General features: G+C 44.3%; 1 protein-coding gene and 1 non-coding gene across 2 annotated transcripts in view; one reads left to right on the top strand and one right to left on the bottom strand.

Moving 5' to 3' along the window:
• The window catches only part of NRXN3 (neurexin 3), a 1784727-nt gene that overhangs the window by 509363 nt on the left and 1260817 nt on the right, over nucleotides 1–14547 (top strand).
• LOC114817184 lies at nucleotides 4191–4328 on the bottom strand. Its single transcript, XR_003765021.1, has one exon. It is a non-coding gene; the product is annotated as a small nucleolar RNA SNORA7 (small nucleolar RNA).

The raw sequence follows: 14547 nt of genomic DNA on the forward strand, positions 1-14547 counted from the left end.
GTTAAGTGACTTGCCCAAAGTCACACAGCTGACAGATGGCGGACCTGGGATTAGAACCCATGACCTCTGACTCGTAAGCCCATGCCCTCTCCACTGAGCCACGCTGCTTCATTGTACTTTCCCAATCACTTTGTGCAGTGTTCTGCACATAGTACACTCTCAATAAACACCACTGATTGACAGTGGAAAGAGCACTGGGCCTGGGAGTTGGAGGACCTGGGTATTTTATCCCTGCTTTTCCACTTGTCTACTCTGTGATCTTGGAAATGTCATTTAACTTCTCTGTGCCTCAGTTATCTCATCTGTAAGATGGGGATTAAGACTGTAAATGTTACGTGGGATAGGGATTGTGTCCAACCTGATTATCCTGTATCTATGCCAGTGCTTAGTACAGTGCCTGGCACATAGTAAGTGCTTAAAAACAGATATTAAAACACACATTTGGAGAAAATCTGTGAGGACTTTCCAGTTTCCAAAAAATCTATGGAAAAGCCCTAGATCAGTCAATCAACTGTTAGTATTTCTCGAATGCTTACGGTTTGCAGAACACTGCACTGAGCATTGAGTAGAGTACAATATGTTAAAGTTTGTAGACACAATTCCTGCTCACAAGGAGCGGCTCCTATGACCCTTCTGGAGCCATTTCAGTTCGCTGAGGGAGCAACAGCATTTTTGATGGCTGCCTGGCACATCTGCTGCTCAAACTGAGGCCTCAGCCTTGCAGGGAGGTTGACACCAAGTAGAGTCAAGTCTACTGTTTGGTACATACGAGTACTCCAGAGGTGGGTGGCCTGGTGACTGCACAGACCATGGAGTCCCCAGCCCAGGTGGCTCAGCTCTCAGAACAAAACACCATCCCACTCTAAAATAATCCGAACTGGAACAAGCACCGCTTACTGTTAGAGGTAAGCAGCGTGATCTAGTGGAAACAGCACGAGCCAGGGAGTCTGGCAAAGTAGGTTCTAAATCCATTTGCCTTCTGCATGACCTTAACCAAGTCACTGCTCTGTACCTCAATTTTCTCATCTCTAAAATGAGAATTAAATACCTTTTCTCCCTCCTTCTCAGACAGTGAGCTCCATGTGGGGCAGGAGTTGTGTCCAATCTTATATTGAAAATACCCCCAGCATTTAGCACAGGGCCTGGAACATACTATTGTAGGAAAATATCCCAAGTAACCAGTCAGATTAGGCCAGACTTTTATTCATTTTGTTGCAACAAAAGGTCAGTGGCTGTTTGGTAGCCAAAGACTAAGACCTGAGGATGAGTCCATCCTTTTATTTCCTGCTGGTCCCCCTTCCCTGGGTGATGCAGCACCAAGTCCCTCCCTCTAGTCCGACCCCTCCCCTCAAGTCCCATTTGTTCATGCTTTGGATTGGCATATCACATGCCGCTCCACCCCTGTTTGTTGTTGTCTTCATTAGCCTCTCATTATACACCAAGTTCCTTCATTATTGGCTTTGGGTCATCCAGCAGACACTCTGTGGCTGAAGAAGTCTTCAGCAAATGCAGGTGTTGGGTTTCAAGGCTATGCGTTTATGTCCAGGAATTCACTGTTGACAGGGTTGCTGATAATTTGGGGTCTCAAGGCTGTGGATGGCAGTCAGGAATTCATTGTCGCCAGAGTTGCTGATAATTTGGGGTTTTAGGATTATGCTGGTGGTCAGTGATTGGTTGTTGCTAAGGGTGCTGATGAGGTGGATCCTGGCCTTATCAGTCACTGTTTTCCTAGATGGGACTAAACACAATGAATAAGTGTACATATTCAGTAAAAGTAATGCACATACATGAACTAATCACTATACACGGTCAGTAACAGTAATTCTACTACTACTAATAATGATATTTGCTAAGCACCTATACACATGATCAGGGTTAAGGCTTGACTTCAGTAAGCATTTCACAATATCCATTTACTATTATTTCTCGTGCTTTTCCAATACCTTTTTCCTGGACAGTTCTGACTTTTACAGAGGGCTGGTGACTTGGGAGAGCCACTCTAGGTGAAGGCACAATTTGGTGTGAGTGCCATAACAATTACCCATGATGGTGGGGTCAAAGGTCATTTTGTCCCCATCCAGCCCTGATCCTCAGGGCAGAAAGCCTGAAGGATTAGAAACCCTCTGGACAAACTGTATTTGTTAGGGTTCTGGAGATCAGAAGCAGTTTCAGTAAGAATTCAGAAGAAGTAGAGCATGCACAGTTGATCCAGAGATGCTATTCCCATTTGGTCAAGTGATGAGAGAATTTGTGCTAAGTGTGAGCATCACTCTGAACTGCAAACTTAATATGAGGTAGCAATGCAGATATGCTACTGGGGGAACTTGGATTTTTTCTTTCCTCCTACCTCCACAGTGTCCTAATGCCTTCTTTCTCAGCCTGAAACATTCTGTCTTTCCATGGGGTTGTGGATGGTAAGCTCATCTCTAGCTCTAAACTCATTGTGGGCAGGGAATGTGTCTGCTATATTTTTTTTTTTTTTACTTTTCATTCATTTATTCATTCAGTGGTATTTATTGAGTGCTTACTGTGTGCAAAGCATTGCACTAAGTGCTTGGGAGAGTACAATATAACAAGAAACACATTCCCTGCCCACAGTGAGCTCATAGGCACTTAGTACAGTGCTCTGCATACTGTAAGTGCTCAATAAACACAATTTGACTGGCCTGCACCCTCTAGACTGTAAGCTCCTTTTAAGCAGGAACCAACTCTATTGTACTCTCCCAAGCACTTAGTACAGTGCTCTGCACACAAGTAAGTGTTCAGAAACACTGCCAACTGATTGCATTCGGGTCGATTCACTCAATTGCTGGAAACAGGTTAGCAAAGGAGGGTTCAGCTTCCAAACCTGACTTCAGCACAGGAATCTTGAGATCTGCCAGGACTGCAGGGAGACTTATTTAGAGGTTTGGCGAGGAGGGGAGATGAGAGAGAGAAAGGAGAAGTGCATTTTAGATGTCAGATGTGAGAGGACAGCTTTCTTTTTACCAACCTTGTCTTTCTAAGTCGTTTTGAGTATCCACAGTTGGCATTTTGAGCATGAGTTGGGTTGCCACGGGATACAATTTTGATTAACCCACAGTGTTGCCTGGTCACACATGAGCCCATCAGCTGCTATTTCAAACCACCAGAGCTCTCCTCAACCCCTATGGAGCTTTAGATGGATGTGTAGGGCCTCCATACCTCTCCCTCGGTCTCACGTTGTGCTTCACAGACCTGGGATCCAGTCCCACTGCATTTTCCCTCATATTTCCCTGTGGCCTTTTGCATTTTTATTCCTAATCGAGACCTCCATGCTATAGTGAGTGAGCAATTTATGAAGATGGCTAGGAACTTTAACTTACTGAACGGTGAAATTATAGTGATTTTTCTAGTGTAATTTGTATGTGTACAGCATTATGTCTATGGTCCCTAAGTACTCAGTGTTGCCTAGTAGATAGAGCACAGCTTTCGGTGTCAGAAGGACCTGGGTTCTAATTCTGGCTCCACCAATTGGTTTCTGTGTGACTGTGGGCGAGTCATTTCACTTCTCAGTACCTCAGTTACCTCATCTCTAAATTGGGGTTTATAACTGTGAGCCCTAAGTGTGACTGGGACTATGTCCAACCCGATTGTCCTGTAGCTACCCCAGTGCATAGAACAGTACCTGACACATATTAAGTGCTTAACAAATACCACAGTTATTATTATTCGGGAATTTGTTAAAATCTTGCTATGTGTCAAGCACTGTTATAAACACTAGGGTAGATTCAAGTTAATCAGGTTGGACACAATTCTTGTCCCATATGGGGCTCACAGTCCAAGTAGGAGAGAGAACAGATTCTGTATTGGAAGAGCAAAATGCAATGGAGTTGTTAGACATGATACCTGCCTCTGCCTTCAAGGAGCATAGAGTCTAGAAGGTACACACCAAAACCCAAGGGAAAGACAGAATGTTACAGCGGGTTAGGAGACAGTGGAGGTAGGTTGTTGTCTTATGCTTTCAAGTCATGGCCAATCCATAGCAACATCATGGACACATCTTTCCCAGAATGCCCACCTCCATCTGCAATTGTTCTGGTAGTGGATCCATGGAGTTTCTTGGTAAAAATATGGAAATGGTTTACCATTGCCTTCTTCCGCACAGTAAACTTGAGCCTCTGCCCTTGACTCTCTTCCAAACTGCTGCTCCCCAGCTCAGGTGAGTTTTGACTTGTAGCAGATTGCCTTCCACTCTCTAGCCACTGCCCAAGCTAGGAATGGAATGGATATGCCTCTGCTTGACTCTCCCTCCCATAGCTGAGACTGGTAGAGTAGTGGAAACTCTCCAGGTGTGACCCTGAAAGAGCAGTGGAGGTGAAAGGAAAGATTAAATTCAAGTTTCCCCATTCTACAATTAAGGAAACTGAGGCACAAGAGAAGTTAAGTGTGTTGGCTGAAGGTGACACAGCTGGCAAGTGGTGGAGCTAGGATTATCAATCAGTGACTCTTATTTAAGTGCATACTGAGTGCAGAGCACTGTACTAAGCGCTTGTGTGAGTAAAGTACAACAGAGTTAGACCCGTTCCCTGTCCACAGTGAGCTTACAGTTTATTAATTAATATAAATGAATAAATTACAGTTATGTACATAGTACTGTAGGTCTAAGGGAAAGGTGAGAAAAAGGAGCAAATCCAAGTTCAAGGGCGATGAAAGATTTTCTAATTCCCAGGTCTGTGCTTTTTTCACTAGGCCCCGCTGCTCCCTATAATTTTTGACCATGGCAAATCTTGGAATTTATCTACTTTGATGGGAATCTTGGAAACCCTACCCTGATTATCCCCCTAAGCCTATAGTTGTAACAGCCAGATTTAACCTGCCACTTTCAGGAATCTAACCCCAGTGACTGGCAGGAAGAAATCTGTGAGTGAAAACCAGTATCCCTCTCCTGGTCAGAGTCTCCTGGTCAGGTGGAAGGCAGAGATATTTGGGGATTGGAGCTGTAGGAACGTAGAGCTGGGTTTGGTCTGCTACAGTTTTCTGTGCTGAGAGTAGCAGGAGCAGTGTTGAGTCCGAGTTAATGGTTTCTGGTAATTAGGGTAAGAAAGACTAGCCTTCCATTACCCCTCACTTGTAGGAACTAGCTGAATTTCATTTTTAATAATAATAATAATAATGTTGGTATTTGTTAAGCGCTTACTATGTGCCAAGCACTGTTCTAAGCGCTGGGGTAGACACAGGGGAATCAGGTTGTCCCACGTGGGGCTCACAGTCTTAATCCCCATTTTACAGATGAGGTAACTGAGGCACTGAGAAGTTAAGTGACTTGCCCAAAGTCACACAGCTGACAAGTGGCCGAGCCGGGATTTGAACCCATGACCTCTGACTCCAAAGCCCGTGCTCTTTCCACTGAGCCATGTAGGTTGGGCTTAGATGTCGTAGAATCCTGGACCGAGAAAGTAAGTAAGCTTGTTACAGGCAGGGAGTGGGTCTGCTAATTGTGTTATATAGTACTCTCCCAAGTGCCAAGTACAGTGCTCTGCATGTACTAGTCTGCACATGGTGGCCTGTTGGTTAGGAGTGGGGACTGAGTTCCAGGCCAGTGGGAGGAAGTAAGCAATGGGTTGGAAGTGAGACAGATGAGGTCTAAGTACAGAAAATAGTTTGGCATTAGAGGAGCGATGTGGATTTGCTGGGCTATAGTAGGAGATCAGTGAGGCAAGGTAGAAGGGGAGAGAGCTGATTGAGTTCCTTGAAGCCAGTGTAAAGAGTTTCTGTTCGATGAGGTGATAGAGGACAACCAATGGATGTACTTGAGGAGTGGGGAGATGTGGACTGAGTGTATTTTTTTGATCAAGGGAAAAGTGAAGTATGTATGGACTGGCAACGGGCGATAAAGAAGGCAGGGAGATGAGCGAGGAGGCTGATGCAGTAGTAAAGGTGAGATATGATAGTTGCTTGGACCAGCATGGTAGCAGTTTGGGTGGGGAGAAAAGGGTGGATTCCAAAGATGTTGTGAAGATACATGAGTTGAATGAGAGAGATGATTTGGATAATGCTTAGGTTTCAGGCATGTGAGACTGGGAGGATGGTTGTGTTATCAACACTGATGGGGAAAGTCTGGGGGTAAACAGGGTTTGGGTGGGGAGATGAAGAGCTCTGTTTGGACATTTTGTCATATTAAATGCTTACTATGGGCTAAGCACTGTATTAAGCATAGGGGTAAATAAAATGCAGTCAGCCCTGTCCCCCACAATGCTCACTGTGTCCTTGATATTCATAAAAAAACCAATGTGTCCCAGGTTCATCAGCATGTAACTGCCCACATCATTATACCAAGATACCCCTTGTGATATGTACATATTAAAAAGCCTGAAGAATGTTGTCTCTCCATGGCCCTCAATTACTTCCCTCTGCCATTCATCAACTTTCTGCTTCTATGGGAGCTGCAAAGAGGCCAAACTATGGACAAGTTCAAGGGAATTTACACAAGTGCTTGGAAATAATTGGGAAGCCAGAAAACTCATTTATGCAGAGGGTAAAATAACTACTTAATGGTTCAGCCAAATGGTGACTTGAGCAGAGTGGAAGGGGTAACCTTCAAGGGACTAAGAGAGGTATATTCTTGGAGGTGGAGGAAGGGTACAGTATGAGTGGAAAAAGGGACTTAATTCCACACTGTAAGGGTGTGGGAAGACAAGAAAACCAGAGCTCAGAAAGAGCATGTGATCTCTGGGTTTGTCTCTCCAAGGAAGTTGGAGACCCCCACTGAATGTGCTGCTTACTGCCAGGGAGTGGCATTCAGTCCAGCTAGCCCCCACAGTCAGGAAGGGAAGTCAGAAGGACATGGGTTCTAATCCTGGCTCTGCTACTTGTTGGCTGTGACCTTGGGCAAATTCATTCAATAGTATTTATTGAGCTCTTACTATGGGCAGAGCACTGTACTAAGCGCTTGGAATCATTTCACTCCTCTGTGCCTCAGTTACCTCATCTATAAAACAGGGTTTAAGACTGTGAGCCCCACGTGGGAAATTGCCTGTGTCCAACCTGATTAGCTTGTCTCTCCCCAGTGCTTAAGTATAGTACCTGACATGTAGTAAGTGCTTAACAATTTCTATTTAAAAAAAAAGGGGGAACCCAAGAAATGGACTTCTGAGTGCCCTCCCAGATGGAAGTCCAATTGAGACTTATAATAATAATAATTTGGGTATTTGTTAAGCGCTTACTATGTGCCAAGCACTGTTCTAAGCACTGGGTAGATACAACGTGAACAGGTTGACCCACATGGGGTTCACAGTTTTAATCCCCATTTTACAGATGGGGGAACTGAGGCCCAGAGAAGTGAAGTGACTTGCCCATGGTCACACAGCAGAGAAGTGGTGGAGCTGGGATTAGAACCCATGACCTCTGACTCCCAAGCCCAGGCTTTTTCCACTGAGCCACGCTGCTTCTCTTATAGTGCTTCATATGGTACTATGGCATTATTTTTAATAATAATGATAATAATAATGACTTGGTATTAATGCAGGATTCATTAAGCACTTTATTCGGCAGTGTGGCGTAGTGGGTAGATCACAGATCTGGGAGTCAGAAGGTCATGGGTTCTAATTCCAGCTCTGCAACCTGTCTGTTGTGTGACCTTGGGCAAGTCACTTTACTTCTCTATGTCTCAGTTCTCTCATCCATAAAATGGGGATTGAGACTGTGAGCCCCACATAGGACAGGGACTGTGTACAACCCAATTTGTTTGTATCCACCCCAGCGCTTAGAACACTGCCTGGCACATAGAAAGCACTTAATAATTACCATTATTATTATTATATTCACCTCCATGCAGTCCTACAGCACTTCTGTACATATCCATCCCTAATTTATTTGTGTCTTTCTTCTCCTCTAAGCTGTAAAACTGTAAGCTGTAGGAGGTAGTCTTTGTCTCAGCCAGTTAGAACACTGAAAAACATTCTTAATCAGCTTGATCCAACACAGCCAACATCTGTATTTCCTGGAATTCAACCTGTTCAGACAAGCCCTTCCAAAGGGGCCCAGAGTTTGAGCTCAGGATATCTTGATGAGTCCATTGAAGAGTGTAGACTGTAAGTTCCTTATGAGCAGGGACTGTGTCTACCAACTCTATTGTATTGTACCTTCCCAAGTGCTCAGAACAGTACTCTGGCACAGGGAAAATGCTTAGTAAATATCACTGGTGAAAAGTCTTACAGACACTGAATGCACTGTGGGAATCAGGGCCTTAGGGACCACCATAAAGCCCTGATGATGTGCCACTGGGACCATAGAGTCCATGGCCTGGGGAGGAAGGGAGTGATGGAGCAGGCCTTGCTCACATCTGATTCTGATGAGTCTTGAACAACCCATTCATAAACATACAATAACTGGAGTGGTCCAGAAAAATCCCAACTATTGCTTCAATCTTTGACTTCCAACAGTTGTTCGGGGTTTTTGCCTATACCTTGCTAATTTAAGATGCCACAAAGAGCTAAGCAGCATGGCTTAGTGGAAAGAGCAGGGGCTTGGGAGTCAGAGGTCATGGGTTTTAATCCCAGCTCCACCACTTCTCAGTTGTGTGACTTTGGGCAAGTCACTTCTCTGTGCCTCAGTTACTTCATCTGTAAAATGGGGATGGAGATGGTAAACCCCAGTGGGACAACCTGATTACCTTGTATCTATCCCAGTGCTTAGAACAGTGCTTGGCACATAGTAAGTGCTTAACAAATGCCATCATCTTCATCACTATCATCTTCCTCATCTGCCTCTTCTGGAGGCATTGGTCTGCTCAGAGGAGGCCACGTCTCAGGGGTAGGCAACCATTTGGTGATTCTAACTTGCCCCCAGAAATACCCAACACCTTATCTGCAAAATAGGCATTAAGACCATGAGCTGTTTGTGGGACAGGGACTATGTCCACCCTGATTATCTTATTAACTTAGTGTAATGCCTGACATAGTAAGTGATTAACAAATACCATTATTATCATCATCATTATTACCCCTTTCTTTTCCCTTACTTCCTTTCCTCAATCCTTGTGTGGCTCGATAAAGCCTTGTTTTTTTCATTTTTGTTTGGTTTCTTCATTTTAGTCCAAAGTCCTTTAGACATGGTTGGCTGGGTTCAGGTCAACTGCCTTGCTTGGCTTTTTCCCCTCCCTCCCTTTTCTTCTCCCTTGCTTCCCTCCCAGAAGACAGCTGCTTTGTTTCTGCAAAGAGGCAGGGCTAGCATGCTCCTTGCACACGGATTTTGGAGCATGGCTGGTGATTAATGGGAGTTGTCACCAGTGGCCCAGATGCATTCTGGAGGGGTCCTGGAGCTCTTGACTGGCACTGATTAGGTATTATGCCTTAAGAGTACTGCAAAACCAGGCCAGAGAAACAATCTCTTTTGTGGCAGGGTGGTGCAGGGGAAAGGTGGGAGGGAAGAGGGCTGCAGAAGCCTGTGTAATCTCTGTTTATGACTCAGGTGGTGCTGCTAGGTGCTGACTGTTCCACTGCCACAATTCAGCTCCCATCCCTTCCCTCCCCCAGAAGACCACACATTTGGGCCAAGACTGGACTTGAGAGGCAGAAAAAATGATTTTTGGCCAGCACCGCTGAAGATATGTATGGCTCCAGTGCCGGGGACCAGCCTTAGGGAAATGCCTACGCCAACCAGTTCCACGTGGATGGCAAGGCTCTTTCCAGGCAGGGAATGTATCTGTTTGTTGTTATTATTGTACTCTCCCAAGTGCTTAGTACAGTGCTCTGCTCAAAGTAAGCCTCAATAAATATGATTGGAATAAGATTGAATTGATAGTCTGCGGAGTAGCAGGCGGTTCAGGGACTACTCTGATCAACTCTGCCATGGCCCAGAATCCCCTGCAGATGTTTCCAATCTCCCTTAGCTTCTTTAGCTGGTGAAATTGTTGCTCTTGCCCTGATGCATGGTGACCACAGTTTTGTGAGCTCACAAGGAGTGGAACAGCGACAGGAGGTAGGCAGGAACAGAGTCTGCAGGAGCCAGGGATAGAAAGTGGGGCCCATTCAATACTCATGTACACAATTCAAGGAGGAAACTGATTTTGCTTCCATCTCCATAGCTGTTCTGAAACCTGTATGTTAACTCTCTTGCATTATTATTATGGCATTTAAGTGCTTACTATGTGCCAAGGACTGTTCTAAACACTGGGGTAGATACAAGGTAATTAGGTTGGACAAAGTCCCTGTCCCACATGAGGCTCACAGTCTTAATCCCCATTTTGGAGATGAGGTAACTTAGGCACAGAGAATTTAAGTAACTTGTCCAAGGTCACACAGCCAAGAAGTGGCAGACCTGGGATTAGAACCCAAGTCCTCTGACTCCGTAGCCTGTGCTCTTGTCACTAGGCGGTGCTGCTTCTTTTGTACTCTCCCAGCACTTAGAAAAATGTTCTGCTTAGAGGAAGCTCCCAATCAATGCTTTTGATTCCTTCTGTTGGACATTCCCAATCACTGCAATGCATTGTAGCCAAAGGTCACTCAATGGTACTCAAGTACCAATCAATCGATCACTGATGTTCATTCATTCATTCAGTTGTATGTATTGATTGGTTTCTGTGTGCAGAGCACTGTACTAAGCACTTGGGAGAGTACAATAAAACAACAAACACACACATTCCCTGCCCACAACGAGCTTACAGTCTGGGGGGCTGGGAAGAGATGGACATCAATACCAATAAATAAATTTCAGATATGTACATAAGTCCTATGGGGTTGGAAGAGGGGAAGAGCAAAGGGAGCAAGTCAGGGCAAAGCAGAAAGGAGTGGGAGAAGGGGAGATGGGGGAGCTTAGACTGGGAAGACCTTTTGGATAAGATGTGCCTTTAATAAGGATAAGGCTTTGAAGTTGGGGGTGGGGATAGTACTTACTATGTGCAGAGCACTGTACTAAACACTGGGGAATATAGTTCGTGAACACAATCCCTGCCTTTAAGAAGTTTATGACCCAGTGAAATACCACTACGTCTACTACTCTACTCAGTCTGGGCAGGATTCTACTGGAGTCCTAGAGGAATGATTATTGTATGGAGTTGAATCCACACAGGAGAACTTGGAAGAAGTTGTAATTGGAAATCTAAGAACCTTCCCAAAGTTCCTGTTTTGTCTGACCCCTCATAAGGCATTTACTTGGGTCATTGCCTTTGAGCTTTTACATCCTCAATCTTCCCCTCCTGCAAAAATGCCCACAAGGAGTTTACATTCTAAATGGGGAGACAGACATTAAAATAAATTATGGGTATGTACATACATGCTGGGGGCAGCAGGAGGGGGAAGTGAATATCTAGTGCTTGAGGGGTAAAGATCCAAGTGCATGGACTTTGCAGAATGGAGGATGGATAGGGGAGGTGAGGAATTGGGCATGAAAGGCTTCTTGGAGGAGATGTGATCTCAGTAGAGTTTCACAGGTGGGAGAGCAGTAGTCTGTTGGATATGAAGGAATTGCCCTTAATACTGACCTTTCCAACACTCTTGACTCCTTGGCTCCCATGATCTCTCTGCTCTAACAGCCAACACTGATTACCCCCTAAGTCTATTTCTTCAGCTTCTGAACTCGTGCAGCAAAGCAATATTGGTAGAAATCCAAAGATTATTGTGAAAACCTTTGTCCTATTAATCTACTCTTCATATTACTCTGCCTTCTTTTTAGACAAACAATGCTTTTATTCCTTTCCAGTTCCTTGGCTCATAACCTTTTCCACTTATTCCAGACCTTCAAGTCTTAATGGCTCTAGTATCCCTCTCTTCTCATACTAATGCCAAGGACCATGTATTTTACAGTATCATACAAATAGGTGCAAACTCCATAGGGGCATCCTTCCCCACTTCATTGTCCTCCTTTACAGTTGTCTTCAGAAGATCTCCCCCTTGCTCCTTTTCTTGTCCCTTGTTCCTGTCTCCTTTATTCTCTTCCTCCTCCTCTTTTCACTCTCTTCAACCTCCTCCTGTCCTCTGCCTTACCCTGAAGGCATAATCTGAAGTACATTTGACCTCACCCAAATTCTTCAAACAAGTTGCATTTGGAGAAGCAGTGGGAACCTGTGGAAGGGGCATGGGCTTGGGAGTCAGAGAAGCTGGGTTCTAATCCCTGCTCTGCCATGGGTCTGCTGTGTGATCTTGGAGAAGTCACTTCATGTCTCTGTGCCTTTGTAAAATGGAGATTACATTCTACTTCCTCCTTCTTAGATTGTGAACCCCATGTGGGATAGGGGCTGTGCCCAACCCGATTAACTTGTAACTGTCCCAGCACTTAAAACAGTGCTTGGCATATAGTAAGCACCTAACAAGTACCATAATTATTATTAATAATTATTATCTGCTACCTGCATTTTTTACTTTATATTTTTCTAGACTCCCACTGTTGGATTTTAACCTCCTTCTCTGTAGGGGTCATGTCTCCCAAATCTCTTTTACTTTCCCAAGTATGGTGCTCTACCCATAGTTAGTGCTCGAAAATACTTTTGGTTGACTATGGATTTTGTTTACTTCATTGTACTAATACTGCTTTCACTGAGATTTCCGAAAAACCCCTTTGGATCAAATTTAATGTTTGTCTCTCTTTGACCTCTTTGCTAGTTTTGACAATTCTATCTCCCCAGGATCTCTCTTTCTTTGTCTTTGTTTGGCAAACAGCACTCAGGGCTCTCATTATCATCATCATCACAGACATCATCATCATCAAAAGCATCTAATAAGCACTTATTGTGAACAGAGCCGTGTCCTAAATATTTGGGATGATAGGAAAGCCAATCATATTTATTAAGCACTTAGTGTGTGCAGAGCACTGGGAGAGTATAGCTTGGGAGAGTATGGTAAAACAGTGTTACAGACACATTCCCTGCTCACAATGAGCTTAGTCTAAAGGAAAGAGAAGGAGCAGCCCCTACCCACAGGGGCCTCACAGTCTAACAGGCCAGTCAGACACTTGAATGAATTAGAGATACCTGAACGAAGAGAGAATATAAGATGCAGATATGAGCGCAGAAGTGGTAGTAATTTAAAAGTTTAGGTTATGCCAAAGAGACAAGGTGGGGGGATTAAGACAATTCTTGGGGAAGGCCTTTAAAAAACTTTTTTATGGTATTTGTTAAAAGTTTACTATGTGCCAGCCACCATACTAAGGGCTGGAGTGGCTACAAGTTTATCAGGTTGGACACAGTCCCTGTGCCACATGGGACTCACAGTCTTAATCCCCATTTTGGAGATGAAGTAACTGAGACTTAGAGAATTGAAGTGACTTCTCAAAGTCACACAGCAGACAAATGGTGGAGCTGGGATTAGAACCCATGACCTTCTGACTCCCAGGCCCGTACTTTACCTAGTATGCCGTGCTGCTTCTCATCCTCATCTGTAAATTGGGATTAAATACCTGTTCGATCCCCAGTTTAGTCTGTGAGCCTCATGTGTGACAGGGATTGTGTCTAAGCTGGTGGTCTGCATATTGCAATGCTTAAAAAATACCACAATTATTAATATTATCCAACTGTCCCAAGTGTTTAGTGCTCTGTACAGAGTAAACACCCAATAAACACTATTGATTGAGGGAGAGAAGGCAGGTTTGGGCATTGTGGTCAGACAGTGTGATTTCTGCATTGATTAGGTTAAAAATGGTACCATGATTGGTTAGGATGAGATCCAGTGTATGTTCAGGTTGGCTAGTGGGTGAAGTGGAGTGGAGCCAGAAGGTTGGTGGACTTGAGGAATGAGAGGAAGCAGGTGATTGAGGCATCTTCAGGATCGTCCAAATGAATGTTGAAGTTGCTGAAGACTACTGTGCTTCTCAGTTCTTCAATTTCCCTTGCCTCATTGGTTGGCTCCTCAGATCAAAGTGCATATTTTTTTTTTGTGTGTGTGTAGTTGTAGTAGTAGTAATGATTCTTATTGAGCCCTACTATGTGCATTTAGCTGTACTACATGCTGGGAAAAAATTACTGTGATGGGAAAAGTCAGATGGAAGAGGAGATTTGGGAAGTGGGATGGAGAATTCAGTTTTAGACATATTTTTAAAGTTTAAGTTTAGGGATGCAGTATGGCCTAGTGGATAGAGCACCAGCCTGGGAGCCAAAAGGACCTGGGTTCTAATCCAGGCTCTCCCACTCACCTGCTGTGTGACCTTTGGAAAATTACTTCACTTCTCTGTGCCAGTTACCTCATCTGTAAAATGAGGATTAAGATTGTGAGCCCCATGTGGGACAGGTACTGTGTCTAACCGGATTAGTTAGCTTGTATCTACCCCAGCCCTTAGAACGGTGTCTGGAACATAGTAGATGCTTAACAAATACTGTAAAAAAAAAAAAAAAGAGCCAGTAGGACATCCATGAGGAAATGCTGTGGAAGAAGAAGCAAATGGACCATTACAGAGGAGATGAGAGATCAGGGCTAGGAAAGTAGATTTGCGTGTGATTTGCACAGAGGGAGTAGTTGAAGTCAAGGGAGCAGATGACCTCTCCTTAGTTTGTGAAACCCATCTGATCTGCCATTAGTATATCAGCTCTAGTACTTAGTGTGGTGCTTTGCACCTAGTAAGTGCTTAACACATTTCCAAATTCTTACTGTTAATTGATAC

The sequence above is a fragment of the Ornithorhynchus anatinus genome, chromosome 1, assembly GCF_004115215.2.
Source record: "Ornithorhynchus anatinus isolate Pmale09 chromosome 1, mOrnAna1.pri.v4, whole genome shotgun sequence".
In the NCBI taxonomy this organism is placed as follows: domain Eukaryota; kingdom Metazoa; phylum Chordata; class Mammalia; order Monotremata; family Ornithorhynchidae; genus Ornithorhynchus; species Ornithorhynchus anatinus.